A 15447-nucleotide genomic window follows, 5' to 3' on the forward strand; every position below is an offset into this window, starting at 1 on the left:
AAAAGCAGAAAATATCTTTGTGCTTTCTCCCAGGAATTCATACCAATATTTTAAAGCATAATTAAGGAATAAATAATGCATTTTGTTAGCATTAATTTTGGTAAGTAAATCCTATTTCCTTAGTAAGTAGCATGCTTAATGACATACCTACTAAACAATTATGCTGCAAAGTAATTTTTATAAGTAAAACATTTAACATAATTTGACATATAATTATTTAACACAGTATTTAAAAAGAGTAATAAAACTTCCATGTACTCTTGGGACACCATCTTTTTAAAATAATGTAAACAATTTTTAGTATAATAAAAATGCATTTCAGACTTGCAAATAGATTTCTATTGCCCTTCTTAAAACATGTAAGCTAATCCTTGTAAATACCTATCATTTTTCCTAAGACAAAAAAATATTTATGTATGAAGGACTGTGGTGTATGTTTTAAAATGCTGGCCCTTTTAAGGTGGACTTGCATGGCTTAGATGCCAATATCATTTAGAAAGATTATAATTTGTGGGAATTAAACATTGTTTGGTTGTTAGAGGCTATGGACAAAATAAACAAGCACACAAACAGAGAAATAGTTTAATTGATACTGATAATAAAAACGTATTGACCGCGAGGTAGGCAGAAAATCTCAGGGACAGAAGCTCCATTTTCTATACAGTTTTGAATGTGTTTTAATATTGTGATGCTTTGATGATACATTATGATCAATAGTAGTAACAAATCAAAATAATATCAGCATTACCTGACTCACTTTTTACTCTTCCTCTCCTCCCTAGTATTACCAGCTTGATACAAAGAGGGATTGTTTACTGCTGTGTGGGAGTCATTTCTCCTAATGATTTGGTATGAATATAAACCTCACATATCAATTTATTGGGCTTTTCAATCCAATCCTCCCAATTTTGAAATAAAGCTCAAGAAATGAGTTTCTGTACTTGCCTCAAGGAAATTCCTCTCTTTTTTCCCCCCAGGTCGGAGAAAGTGCCAATGCAGTGCCCAGCTGCCAATTATGCAGTGGAGTTCTCCACATTTGGGGAGATTGCCGAGGTCAGCACAGCAGAGTGCAGTGGGAAAACCCGAGCCTGAGAAAACCACCTTTGTGATCGTGGTGTCTTTCCTGCTCGATGAGTGTTCAATGAAAAGCTTTTAACCTGGCATAGATCTTATTACAGATTTTAGAGTCTTGTAGCAGTTTTGTTTGGGGCTGTGATAAATGAGAGAAAACTGAAAGTAGCTTAGGGACCAACACATAATATTGTTTCCGAGAAATCTCAGACCTGTCCCAGAATGAAGACCTTCCTGAGCAGCTGCTCCTCTACGCAAGGGTGATCCCTCTGGAGTAGTCTCACTTCAAGTGTCCCATTTTCTACTGAGGAAATGACTTAATTTATAACTTTTCATCTGTGTATCACTGTTCCACATAGATTTGCCAATAATGGAGGCTCCTGGAGCTTTCTCAAAGTGGCAGAGGATTGAGAGCCACAGTCCAGACTGATATTGACACTAGAGATCAGACACACAGGAATAAAACGTTTGTATAATCAGGTCATAAAAAATATTCATTACATTTCTTCCAAACTGGAATAAGGCAACAGAATCAATTTATTTCCTTCCTTCATCATCAACAAGCACTTAGTGAGAGACAAGTGCTCATGTATTTGGTAATACACAGTAGGTACCAGCACCACAGGAAGCACACTAGGCAAATACATAAAGGAATGTTAGGAATTAACGGGGCAAGCACTTTCTGGTCTTTTTGATTCTCAGAGGCCAGAGCATAGTAATTGATTTCCTAGAATCACTGAGTCAAACATGAGATACAAGGATGAATAAAATATAGTTTTGACCTCAAGTCGACCGACAAAGCATTGTAAAGGGACAAGATTTCTATGTCAAATGTAAATATAAAAATAAAATTTTAGAAAAAAGTGAGAATGAACTAATTTTGTTAAAATTAAACATATTCTTTTATAAAAGACTCATATCAACGCTGTGAGAGGGAAGTGGCATATCCATTTAGCAAAAAGAGCAAAATCTTTCAGTAGATCATTCAGTCACACTACTAGTATTTAGCAGATGTAAGATCCTCCTCCACCCTTCAGCTCTTAAACCTACCTATTCCATTATATCTACCAAAAACAAAGATACAATTGACAATGGGCAGGGCACCAAACTCTTCATGTGAAAATGCAGCTACACTCAAGAAAGATTTTTCATTAAAAAATGTTTCAAAGGTTAAATAGGAGTTTAAGACACTGACAAGATGAGCACTTGAAAGGTTCAGAGGAGTGTTCACATATTTTATATCATTCCAGAATATTTTCTTTGTATGTTTTAAAATATTTAGAGAATGAATCCATAATTGAATTTTTATGCAAATAAAAACCAAATAGTTTAGTATATAAAAAATAAGCTGGCCCTGGCCGGTTGGCTCAGTGGTAGAGCGTCAGCCTGGCGTGCAGGAGTCCTGGGTTTGATTCCTGGCCAGGGCACACAGGAGAGGTGCCCATCTGCTTCTCCACCCCTCCCCCTCTCCTTCCTCTCTGTCTCTCTCCTCCCCTCCCGCAGCCGAGGCTCCATTGGAGCAAGGTTGGCCCGGACACTGAGGATGGCTCTGTGGCCTCTGCCTCAGGTGCTAGAATGGCTCTGGTTGCAACAGAGCGATATCCCAGATGGGCAGAGCATTGCCCCCTGGTGGGCATGCTGGGTGGATCCCGGTCGGGCGCATGCGGGAGTCTGTCTGACTGCCTCCTGTTTCCAACTTCAAAAAAATGCAAAAAAAAAAAAAAAAAGAATGATACTTCTATACTATTAATAAAGCATTTGAATTTCAAGAGAATGAAAATGTACAGGAAAAAAATGAAAAGTAAAAAATTGGCTAGGGGTATATTTTAGTGTGTGTGCATACATATATAAAATTATATACTTCAAATATACATAGAAATCTGTAATGAACTAATAAATATCTAGTTGTAATACAAATGTGTAAAATATATTGTATTTCTATATTCTAGTAAATAACAACAGCTTAAAAATATAATTCTGTAAAAAGAGAAATACATCAGAGTAAGATATAGATAAATATTTAGAGTTAAAGTTAAATTTTATTATGTACAGAAACTTTATATAAAAACTACATATTCCTTTTGTTGGAAGACTTAAATAAAAATTTGAATAATTGGATGTATAGAATATATCCCTGCAATGTACTAGTTTTAATTACTACTAAATATATAAGTTCTAGAAATGCATATAAATTATTTCAATTTTAATAATTATACCAAAATTTGAACTTGGTGTTATAATTCTTCATAAAAAGTAAACTAGAAGAATGTTTATAAAATAATATGTAGGATTATTAAATAATAAAAAAATTTCTTTCCCCACCGACATTAGAAGTATTGTATAGTGTCAGTATATAAAATACTACACAATTTAGCAACATGTACATTGAATGGAATAGAAGGTCAAGATCTGACATATCAATAATTATACACCAACTCTTGTTATATACTAACGTAAACCTTCTATGGGATAAATTTAAAACAATTATCATATAAAATTATGTAAGAATGTTTGGAACAGTTGTGGAAAATGTTATTTCTCTCTTACTCTCTTAATTTAAAATACATATCAGGTGCATTAAATAGTTAAAATGACAATTTAAAAAATTAGGAATGGAGTAGAATAATTAAAAGTTCTGTGGTGCAATAACTTTTTTTCAGAATTAATAGGGGAAATTATGATGAAATATGTGTGCATATTGATCTTTGGGAAAGAATAGAAATAAAACCTAAACAAAATGATAATATTGTTATATGTTATAGATATTTTTCTCAATATGATATAATGTATATTCAGATGCATAAGAAAGATTCAAGTTTCCAAATAAATTAGTGGACAAACAATATGGTATTTTTTAAAGTGGAAATAAATTTTTTTAATTAAGTGATAGGTGGGGAGGCCGAGACTGACTCTTACATGTGGCTCAACCACCCAGCAAGCCTGGTGATGCTCTGCCTGTCTGGGTTGCTGCTCTGTTGGGTGGCAACGAAGCTATTTTAGTGCCTGAGGCAAGGCCATGGAGCCATCCTCAGCACCTGGGGCCAACTTTGCTCCAATGGAGCCTTGGATGCAGGAGGGGAAGAGAGAGAGACACGCACACACCGAGCGAGAGGGAAAGGGGGAGGGGTGGAGAAGCAGATGGTTGTTTCTCCTTTATGCCCTGACCAGGAATCAAACCTATGACTTCCATATGCTGGGTCGCTGCTCCAACAGTAAGACAAGCAGCCAAGGCTATAAACTTGTTAAATGAGGTAAATATTGGCATCTCTAATTATCCAAGAAATATAAAATCTTAAGATATTGCTTTAAACGGTTAAATTAACAAACAAGAACTAAAATATACAACTCTAGAATACTGCAGAGATGTTGCCATAATCATTCATTACTGCTAACTTAGTAATTTAGCAGAGACTTTCTTAAAATCAATATGGCAGAAAAATTAAGTTGCTTTAGACTCAAATGTTAAATTTTCTTTTTTAAAATATTTTTTTTACATGAGAAGCAGGGAGGCAGAGAGACAGACTCCTGTATATACCCTGACCAGGATCTACCTGGCAAACTCCCATGGGGTAATACTCTGCACATCTGGGGCCATTGCTCCATTGCTTGGCAACTGAGCTATTATAGCACCTGAGGCAAGGCCATGGAGCCATCCTCAACACCCAGAGCCAACTTGCTCCAACTGAGCCATGGCTGTGGGAGGAGAAGAGAGAGATAGAGAGAGAGAAGGTAGAAAAGAAGGGGTGGAGAGGCAGATGGCCATTTCTCCTGTGTGCCCTGACTAGAAATTGAACCTAGGACATCCACACACCAGGCTGATGCTCTACCACTGAGCCAAATGGTGAAGGCCAATACTAAAATTTCATTCCTAATTCTATCCCAAATAAAGGCAGTTTCCTTGCAGAAGACAATAATGTTGGGTTAAAATAGAAGGCAGCAAGAAATTAAGAAGACCAAATATAAAATGATTACTGTATTTTTCGCTCCATAAGACACACTTTTTCCCCCAAAAAGTGGAGGGGGGAATGCCAGTGCATCTTATGGAATAAAAAATACAGTATTTTATTAAATATTTTAACACACCATTTGGTTCAGACTATTTTTTTTATTATTTTTCTTCTTAAAACCCTAGGTGTGTCTTATGGTCAGATGCATCTTATGAAGCAAAAAATACGGTAACTCCATTAAAGAAGCCATTAGCATGGAGCAAGAGTGGCTGTTGAAGACAGAACACTGTGGACATCACTCATTCATGGAGTTGCCAGGACTCAATGGCAAGAAACACACACAAACAGAAGCCAAAATATCCTCAAATATGTTCACTGTAGCTTTAATAATCATTGTAAATTATGAATTAAAGTATTCAATACTAAAATATTTTACTAAATTATAGTATAATCAAATAGAATGTGCATAAATGCAATATATGTATATATGCTTGTGTATATATATCCATTACTATAAACATGAAGAAAATGTAGAAAAGCTAAAATGTTCATGACATATCCTATGTGTAAAACAGTATAAAATACATTTAATTAATGTTGCAAATATATAAACATTTTGTATCACCAATTATTGACAGTGGATAGTAATAAGTTAATTGTATAAACTAATCAACATTAATTCATTGGCTTGTTAATATGTTCAAATTACAAGATAATAAATTCTTTGACCCAGAATTCTGCTTTTCTGCTTACTTAAATTATCTGCTAAATACTAGACTTTATATCCTGAATATACACAAAAGTAATGTGTTGACTTAAACTGAACAAAAAATTTAAAAAAATAATGATTAACCTGAAAATTATAATAACAATTTTGGGTATTAAACTAAATGGTATGTATTTTAATCAGTGGGTTTTTCTCTATACTCAAATGTTATACCTGAATATTAGTGCTTTGAATCCAAATATAGTACAAGGCTATTTTCATTAAGATGATAGTGAATTTTAAAGAAGTTAGAAACATGATTTCTTAACTGCCAAATAATCCCATTGATCCATTTATTTACCCATTCTTACTATAAATATTTCTTGAGTCTCTAGTATGTGATTGAAACTGCCTCTGCCATTAGTGAGCTTCCACTTCAGAGAAGAAAGGTGGGTGCCACAGACTCATTGGTGCCTGCCAGAGTTTCTGGGAACCATTCTGCTGGTTTGGTGTGCCTATCCCCAATGCCACACTAGAACTCTGCTGTAGTGACCTCATCTATAACTTTGCCTAAAGTTTTCCTCTGGGGATACTGGAGTCCTTTTGCCTGGAGATGCCCAGGAATGAAGCTTCTGCCTCTCTATTGTCTCGAGGCAGCTTGTGTGCAAAGGCTGACTGATGCTGTGTGTTAAACTGTGAGAACCTTACTTCGAAGCAGGATATACTCTGTGGGACAATTTGTGTTTCAAAGGTCCCCTGTGTGATGAGGCTGAAGTTAAACTTCACCCTGACTACACCTTTGCTTAACTTCCTTTCCTTCCCTGTCCTGTTCCCTCACTCCCATACAGGTTTCTTCTGAGAGCCCCCTCTTAATAAGATACTTGTCTCGTGAATCCCATGTCAGGCTCTGCTTATAGAGAATCCAATCTATGATAATGATTAAATAATTAATTACAATTATATATTATATGTGGAATGAATATTGAAAAGTTAGAAAGCTCTGGATACACAATGTAGGAGTTTTATCTTAGATTAGAGAATCAGGGTTTTTTTTCCCTGAGGAAAGAACATTTAAATTGAGACCTCCATCTTTTATCTATCCTGTTTTATAATAGCATGGCATACACTTGTGAAGTGTTTGCAATGGCGGAGATCTGTATTCTTTGATCATGAACACCAAGAAAATAATCGGCCCCTCTCATGATTGAGCCCCTTTTCTCTTTAGCTTCAAACTGTAAACACACTGGTCATTGATAAAAGTGAAACCATTACACAGAGTGACAAGTTAGTCATGATACTCGTCTGCACATTAAGAATTGTCTTAGTAAACATCCGTGAGACTCGACTGTTGAGCATGACATCAACCTATACATGTATACACATGTACATGTAATTCTCCAGATGTGCATGTTTATAATTAGCATGCTCATTTTGGTAATGAAACCTGGCCAGTAGAATTTGGGTGGTAACCAAAATGATACTATATTTAGTGCAGTTCTATTATGGGTCTCTATATTTAGAGCAGTTCTATTATGGGCCATATTTCTGTAAACCAAATTTTTGAGTTAAAATTCATATTGTAAAACAGAGAGGTAGACTCTTGTTTCTCATTTATATAATGTATGTCCTATTTAAGTCACAGATGTTAAGTGGAAGTGCACCAGTCATTATGATCTTGGAGGAGAGAGGCGGTACAACTTTAAAGAAAAAAGCCACCTGTACAGCAGTTACAATGACAAGGAATAAGAAGGTAAGCAATTCTAATTAATTTAATTATTTATGTACCAAATACTAGAAAGCACAATTATGTATAATTTTTAGTGGTTCATTTCATGTCTCAAACACATTAAATGTTATTGATCAAAGTTAGATAATAATAAAGCCAATGATTCCTGTCTTTCAATGTTTGTAAGACAAAGTCAATTTAACAAATGTAATTATATTTGAAATAATTCTGTAAAAGATATATAATATAGTTTATCTATTAAAAGACACATTTATTTAAAAAAATTTTATGTCTGTAAAGAAAAATAGTTAAAAATATCAAAAGACTTACTGAAGATAGTATAGGGACACTATGGCCATTGTAAGGATCATAGATATATCCAAGTTCTCATATTCAAACATTATTTTAAACAGTAGAATTTATAACATTTTAGGAAATAAAACGTTTTTAATATTAATCTAAGACAATATATTCAGCATCCAAATATATGATGTTTTCAAGATATTTGGAAAAAGTTTTTTAAATATTAATAGTTTTGTTGGTATAATTATATCATAATCTTTAATTGATCTTCATTTTATAGACTTTTGAATTTTTTAAGTATACTAGACAAATAATAGTATATTATATGGCAGAATTAGAAACTTTTTTTACCTTTGATAGAGGATTAAAGAAGATGTGATACTTATATACAATGGAATACTACTCAGACATGAGAAATGATGATATATTACCATTTATGACAATATACTAACTGAAATAAGTAAACCAGAAAAAGCTAAAAACTATATGATTTCACACACAGGTGAGATATAAAACTGATACTCATAGACTGAAGTAAAAGTGAAGTGGTTCCTAGGGCAAGGGGGCTGTGGAGAGGAGAACAGGGGGAGAGGAGTAAAGAGGGACAAATATATAGTGACGGAAAATGATTTGACTTTGGGTAATGGGTACATAATGTAGTAACAGTTCAAATGCTATAGAAATGTTTACTTGAAACCAATGTGCTCTTATCAATCAATGTTACCCAATTACATTTCCTTTTCTAAATAAAAACAATTTTTATAATATTTTCCTTTTTTGAGACTTAACAGTCTATAAAATTTATATCATTATTATTAAGAGCAAAAATCATAACAAAAATATATTCCAGCTCAGTTAGAGCATCATCTAATATGCCAAGGTTGTAGGATTAATCCCTGGTCAAGAATCAACCAATGAATGCATAAATAAGTGTAACAACAAAATCAATGTTTTTTTCTTTCTCCCTTCCTCTTTCTCTCTAAAATCAATAATAATAATAATAATAATAATAATAATGCATTTAAAAATATTTACAAGAGAAAATAAGGGCAGGAAAATACTTGCACTAAATAATGATTTAAATGCCATTATAAGTGAAAATTATGGTAGGTGTTAAATATGCAATTATTCTACTAAACCTTTTTATTTATTTTTCTTTTTAAAATCAGCTCTGCTTAAAGCTCTGTTATCCTTCAACAAATTGTAAAACGGAAGGGCTCTTGGGCCCGCAGTTCTTTGAAGGGAATAGATTAACCCAATGTTAAACTTAGACCTGCAGTAAATTAATCACTTAGAGTTTATGCGTTTTTATTTAGGACATGATCATTCTGGAGATTGGAATTGTTTATATGGAATGGTATATTAAAGTCAGAATCTAGGTAAGAAAGTAGTGAGTTACATGGAAAACATAAATGCCAAGCACAGTTAATAACGTAAAAAATTCAGAATGTAAGTTTAGGTTAAATGTAGACATGTAGCTGAGACAGCTATATTATTAATATTATATTATCGTCTGATGAGTAAATCATGTGATTCCTATCAATTAAGAAACTTTATGTCCAAGAAACTAATAACTGATCAAAGCAGGCATTCAATATAGTTGAGGAAATGGGACTGTATAAAATTAATGAATGTAATGTTAAAATATAAGTGCATGATATTGTTATAGACAATAATGTACTCAGTTTTATAGCATCGCTAGTTAGAAAAGGAATCTATTAATTCAAATTTTCATGTTAGTACAGTGATCCCTTGTCTATTGCAAATGTTAGTTTCCAGAACCCCCCACAATAGGTGAAAATCTGCAAAGTAGCGACTTTATATTTATTTTATTATTTATATATATTTTAAGGCTTTATAAACCCTCCCTACACTCTTATAAACACTTCCTATGCTCTTAAACACTTTCTATGCTCTTAAACCTACATAATTTTAACAACATATAAAATTCTATACAGGTACCAATAAATACTAATATGTTTTAATTAATATTTTTATATTTTTATAATTTTCAATTTTTAGGCAAAAAATGCTTATTTTGCCACAAAAAATATCTAAATAAGTATATAAAAATACATAAATACTGCAAAATCCGATGGTATAGCAAAAAATCCATGATACAAAATTAAGTATATACAATTGAAAAATCCACGATACAGTGAGACTGTGAAAAGTGAACCACAATATGGTGAGGGACGACTGTATTTAATATTTTCCAAATAGCATAAATATGTAGCATTACCCCAGCTTAAGAAATAAAACAGTCCCCCCTGCCCTTTGAAGCGTAATGTGTTCTCTTCCTTGAGATCAAGTTCTCTTTTCATGCTGAGATTACTATTGTCTTGAAATTTGTGCTTAAATAGCCTCTCGCTTTTCTTTTATGGGCTTATGATATATTATATGTGTACTCCATCATTTGAGTGTGCCAGAAATTATTCATTCTCTTGCCTATAGATATTTAGATTGTTTATAGTTTTCCATTATTTTGAAAAATGTTGTTTATATTCAGTTATATTTTTTGGAATTTTAGATAAAATTTTATGTGTAAAATTGTTCTTTAATTTTGTAATAGGACTTAATTTTGTATTAAGGAGATGCAACCTCAGAATGAATTTGAGAATCTTTTTGCTTTTCCCATTTGTATAAGATTAAAATTATCTGTCTTTTAAGTGTTAGGTAAAACTTCCCTATGAGATTATATGTGACTTTTTTTCTTTTTTTTTTAAAGTTAAAAAGGGGGAGATAGAGAGACAGACTCCTATATGCACCCTGACCAGGATCCATTCAGCAACCCCTGTCTAGAGCCAATGCTCTGTCCCTCTGAGGCCAAGCTTGCACTGATCTATTTTTAGTGCTTGAGGCCAACGCTCCACAGAGCCATTCTCAGCACCTGGGGCCAACATGCTCAAATCAATTGAACCACCAATTGTGTCAGGAGAAGAGAGAGAGAGAAAGAAGGGGGAGAGGGAAGGGAGGCAAAGCAGATGGTCACTTCTCCTGTATATCCTGACTGGGAATCGAACCCAGGACTTTCACATGCTGGGTTGATGTTCTACCACTAAGCCAACTAGCCAGGGTCATGAGTGTCTTTTTTTGTAGAAAAACTTTGAATTACAAATTATTTTCTTTTAGTTTATAGAACTTTTAAGATTTTATTTCAGATCAAATATGGTAACATAACTTAGTAATCTATTTTTGCATATTTTCAGATATATTGACATAGTTATTCAGTCATTTATTATATAAAAATCTCTAATGCATAGGTAATTATATGTATTTATTCCTAATATTATTTGTTACCTTTTGTTTTATTCTTCTTGGTCTGTCTTGCTAGAGGATTTTCAATATTGGTAGTGAAGTATTTATATAGGACCAATTTTTTACTTTATTTAACCTCTATTGTATTTATTTTATATTAATCTGTGACATTAGTTTTACTAATTTCCTATTTCTGCTTTCCTTAGGTATTTTATGGTATTCTTTTACAAATTTCTTGTTGTAGATACTTAGTTTATCAACTTTAGCCATACATATAGGGTTGCATAATAAATTTTCTTTCTTGTTATGGATTTTTCAATTTATTCTTACAGTTATTCTTTTTTTTCACATTAGGAATCATTTATTTATTGATTTGATAGTTAACATGAAATCATACAAATAAAATTTGTATAAACACAAATCCACATCGAATCATAGCAGAGATAGCAAAAAAACAAATTAAAAACAAATAAAAGTAATTGGTGGCTATTTGCAGTTGGACACAGTTGTGTCTTATACATGAGACAGTATTTTACAAAATAATTATCTTAGAGCAACAAAGACCAATCTTCAGTGTCATCCTGCAACATCGGTTACTTCAGCAATCTCTTCCTGTTTTCTCCAACGTCCTCCATTAGTATGGCTAATAGTTGTTTTGGTGATTGCCACACGCTGGAGATGCCTTGCTGTAAGCACTGTGCTGGCCACTGTTGTCAACATATCCCTATCCCTATCCATAGTTCCCATTGTTATACCCGGTAGAATCAGAGATGCCACAACTACTATACTTTTGATCACCACCATGGGCACTATTGTAATCTCCATATCCTTGATCACAATAGTTATTAAACCTTTAGTTCCAGTTTTGGCCCTAACCTCTGCATGACCCCTAATACCATCTCATCTACCAGTAGCAGCCCCCTTTCCTTCTTTTTGTTGTTGCTGCTGCTGCCTATATACCTCTCTGAGTGGGACAGCTTTGAGGGCACACTCCCCAGAACCAATTTGATGATATCTACTTCCTAACAGTTTTTTTCTACTGGCTCATCTCTTTATGTGATGAAATAAAAACCTCTTCTTCCATTTGTTTTTGTATCAATGAGAAGTTCAATATTTTCAGTCTCTTCAAAGGTTCCAAAATATTTTAAAATTTGTTCTGTAGAAGTATCTGAGCTCAATTCATCCACAAAATTGAGCTTTTCTTCCCATTCAAAGCTTTGGTCTTTTTTGTGTCTATCAATTTGCCATCCAGTTTGGATTACTTCAGTTCCACAATGTTGTTAACACTGAAAGTATCTTTGAAAACTATAAATCCAAATCCTCTTGATCTTTCGGTGACTGCATCTATTTTAATTGTGCAGTCTACAACTTCCCCAAATTGAGGCAAATACCCTTGCTTGCATCCCAGCTTGAGCCTCCAATAAACATTTTACCATCATCCTGCTGGTTCTTGCTTGCATTGATCTTGGATCCCTCTCTGAGTAACTTTATGTTGTTGTACTTGTTTGGTCCTCCATGGTGGTGGAGTTGTTGGCATAGGGCAGTTCAAGTCCTAGAACATCAAGGGCAGAGCGTTGTATGGAGGTCTATAGTCATTCATTTTTGCTTTATATATTTTAAATTTTTTTTAAAATTTTTTGTTTACAGCTTACATACAATATTAGTTTTAGGTAATAAAATAATTAGATATTACATAACTTATTAAGTGATCATCCTGATAAGTCTTGTACCCATCTGACACCATCCATGGTTATTAGAATATTGACTATATTCCCTGTGTTGTACTTTATGTCCTTCCTTCTGACTATTCTGCAACAACAAATTTGTGCTTCTTAATCCTTCTAACTTTTTCACCCACCCTTGCATCTCCCTCCCATCTGACAACCATCAAAATGTTCTCTGTATTTATGATTCTGTTTCTGATCTGCTTGCTTTTTTATTTTTACATTCAATTGTCAATAGATATGTATTTATTGCCAATTTATTGTTCATATTTTTTATCTTTTCTTTCTTCTTCTTCTTAAAGAAGACCCTTTAACATTTCACATAATACTGGTTTGGTCATGATAAACTCCTTTAGCTTTTTCTTGTTTGGGAAGCTCTTATATGTTTTGTTGGGTAGAGTAATCTTGGTTGTACATCTTTACTTTTTGAATATTTCTTGCCACTACCTTCTGGCCTGCAAAGTTTCTGTTGAGAAACCAGCTGACAATCTTATGGGAGCTCTCTTGTATTCCTTATATTCTAAATCACTGATTTGTTTCTCAGCTTGATGTATTCTACTATTGATTCCCTACAAATTTTTCTTCATTTCAGTCAGTGTTTCTGTCATTTCTGACTTTTTTATAGTTTTATGTCTTTTTTTTGCTTATTATTTCATTGTTAAAGTTCTCATTAAGTTCCTTAAGCATCCTTATAACCATGGTTTTAAACTCTATAACTAGTAGTTTGTTTGCCTTCATTTCATTTAGTTCTTTTTCTGGAGATTTCTCCTGTTGTTTTATTTGGGACATGTTTCTTTGTCTCTACTCTTTTAGCTGCTTCCCTGTGTTTGTTTCTATGTATTAGGTAGGACTTCTAAGTCTCCAAGGCTTGGTAGAGTGGACTTGTATAGTAGGTATCCTGTAGGGCCCACTGGCACAGTCTCCTGTCACCTGAGCAGGGCATTCCAGTTGCACCCCTGTGTGGGCTGTGTGCACTGTAGTTGAGCTTTGTTTGGTGTAGGCATCACTGAGAGGCTGATCAGCTTTGAGGACTGGCTATGACTACAGTGGAGGAGCTGCTGTGCAAGAGTCGACCTAATGGGCAGGACTTGTTTAAGTGGGGCTTAGGTGCTCACCGAGTTCACCCCTTGAATTTGTTGCTCATGGAGGTGGTAGAGCTATACTCTGGCATGGTCTGAAGCTGTCCACCAGGTGCATTGGCTTTGGGAAATCCCAGGAGATGCAAAGCCAGCTACTAGCTATGCTCTGTCTTAGGCCACTGGGCACAAGCTACATCATGATGTGTAAGTGGCTGCTACTTGTGCTGGATTTGGAGGTGCCCAGGAGTGGCCAAGCTGTCCACCAAGGCCAGCTGTCACTAGTGTGAGGCCTGGAGTCACTTAGCAAGATGTATGGGGTACACAGAGGCCAGATGCTACTTGTTTGAGAGATTTTAGGAAAGTCTGAAACAAAAGACAAGAGGAGCTCTTTGTATGGAAAAGCCACTGAAACAGCTTGGCTGTATCCACTCCTTGGATGGGGCAGGGTATCAGGGAATCACCATGGTGAGGGGAACAATGTGAGCCAGGTAGATGGAAACTCAGCTATGGTGCCTGCCTGCTAGCTCTTTTGGGAGAGTAGCCTGGTTTTAGAAAAGAAACAATGGCCTCTGCCAGCACTTTTGTCTGGCAGAAAGCTGCCCCCACCCATGTCTTGTCCTGATGCCAACAATCCAGTCCCTCCACCCCTTGTCCCTGGTCCCTTTCAAAGAAATGAGTCCAAGAATGTACAAGAGTGGGCCCTTTAAGAGGAGCTGTGTGAGACTCCTGCAGCTCTCTTCTCACTCAGCCATAATCACCACTGGTTTTTACATCTAAAAGTTATGAGGACTTCTCTTCTGGCACTGGAACCCTAGGCTGTGGGCCTGATGTTGGACTGGGACCCCAAACTCCTCAGGAGGTACCACTGTAGCCAAGTGTTGGGCAATGAGTTTGTAAAATATGATTTTGAAGTTTGCTCACTTTTGCTGTTAAAAAAGGCCACTGCCCAGGTGAAACTGCTAATTACTTTCCTGCTTGGGAAGAGGCTTTGTTATGCTAATGTGTGCAGGAGGAGGGGTTTTCACACCAAAAAGTTTAAGAAGAAGAAGGAGGTCATTTATTTTTTGGAGAGTGAGAGAAGAAGAAAGAAGCCAAGAGAGCAGGTTGCTGAAAGAGGAGCCAGTTTTGAAGAGCAAGAAGTCATGTTGGCAGATGGGAACCAGAAGGGCGAGGGACTTTGTAAACTCTGCTGAGACTGGTGGGGGCCTTTGATTCTAGGGAAAACCAGAAAAGATTCTCCTGGTTGTGGAACCGGAGAATGTATGAGTGGGTTTTGGAGCCCTCTGTATGTTTGTGTTTACTCGCTGACTGGTTGCATGGCTAGAATAAAGGAATGGCCCATCAGTTTTTGGCTCCGTAGTTTCTTTACCATCTGTCTGAATCTAATGTGAACCTGCACCTGCATGGCCGTGACGGCCACAGCTAGTAGCTATACACCAAGATATCTCTCACAATTTTTATCTGCCACACATAGGTGTGGAACCAGCTCCTTCTATGACCTTATACCTCCTACCAGTCTCAGTGTGGCTTCTTCTTTAATTCACTAGTACAGTGGAACCTTGAGATACAAGCAGACCTACATACAATTTTTTTTTTTTAAGATACAAGCTGCAACTTGGTCTGAATTTTTGTT

General features: G+C 35.1%; 1 non-coding gene and 1 pseudogene across 1 annotated transcript; both read right to left on the reverse strand.

Moving 5' to 3' along the window:
• Window positions 1-978: 978 nt before the first annotated feature.
• LOC136404523 (U1 spliceosomal RNA) lies at window positions 979-1138 on the reverse strand. Its single transcript, XR_010751289.1, has one exon. It is a non-coding gene; the product is annotated as a U1 spliceosomal RNA (small nuclear RNA).
• Window positions 1139-11911: 10773 nt separating this feature from the next.
• Window positions 11912-12439, reverse strand: LOC136404261 (heterogeneous nuclear ribonucleoprotein D-like pseudogene; annotated as a pseudogene).
• Between the last annotated feature and the right edge of the window lie 3008 nt (window positions 12440-15447).

The sequence above is a fragment of the Saccopteryx leptura genome, chromosome 4 (genome assembly GCF_036850995.1).
Source record: "Saccopteryx leptura isolate mSacLep1 chromosome 4, mSacLep1_pri_phased_curated, whole genome shotgun sequence".
Lineage (NCBI taxonomy): Eukaryota > Metazoa > Chordata > Mammalia > Chiroptera > Emballonuridae > Saccopteryx > Saccopteryx leptura.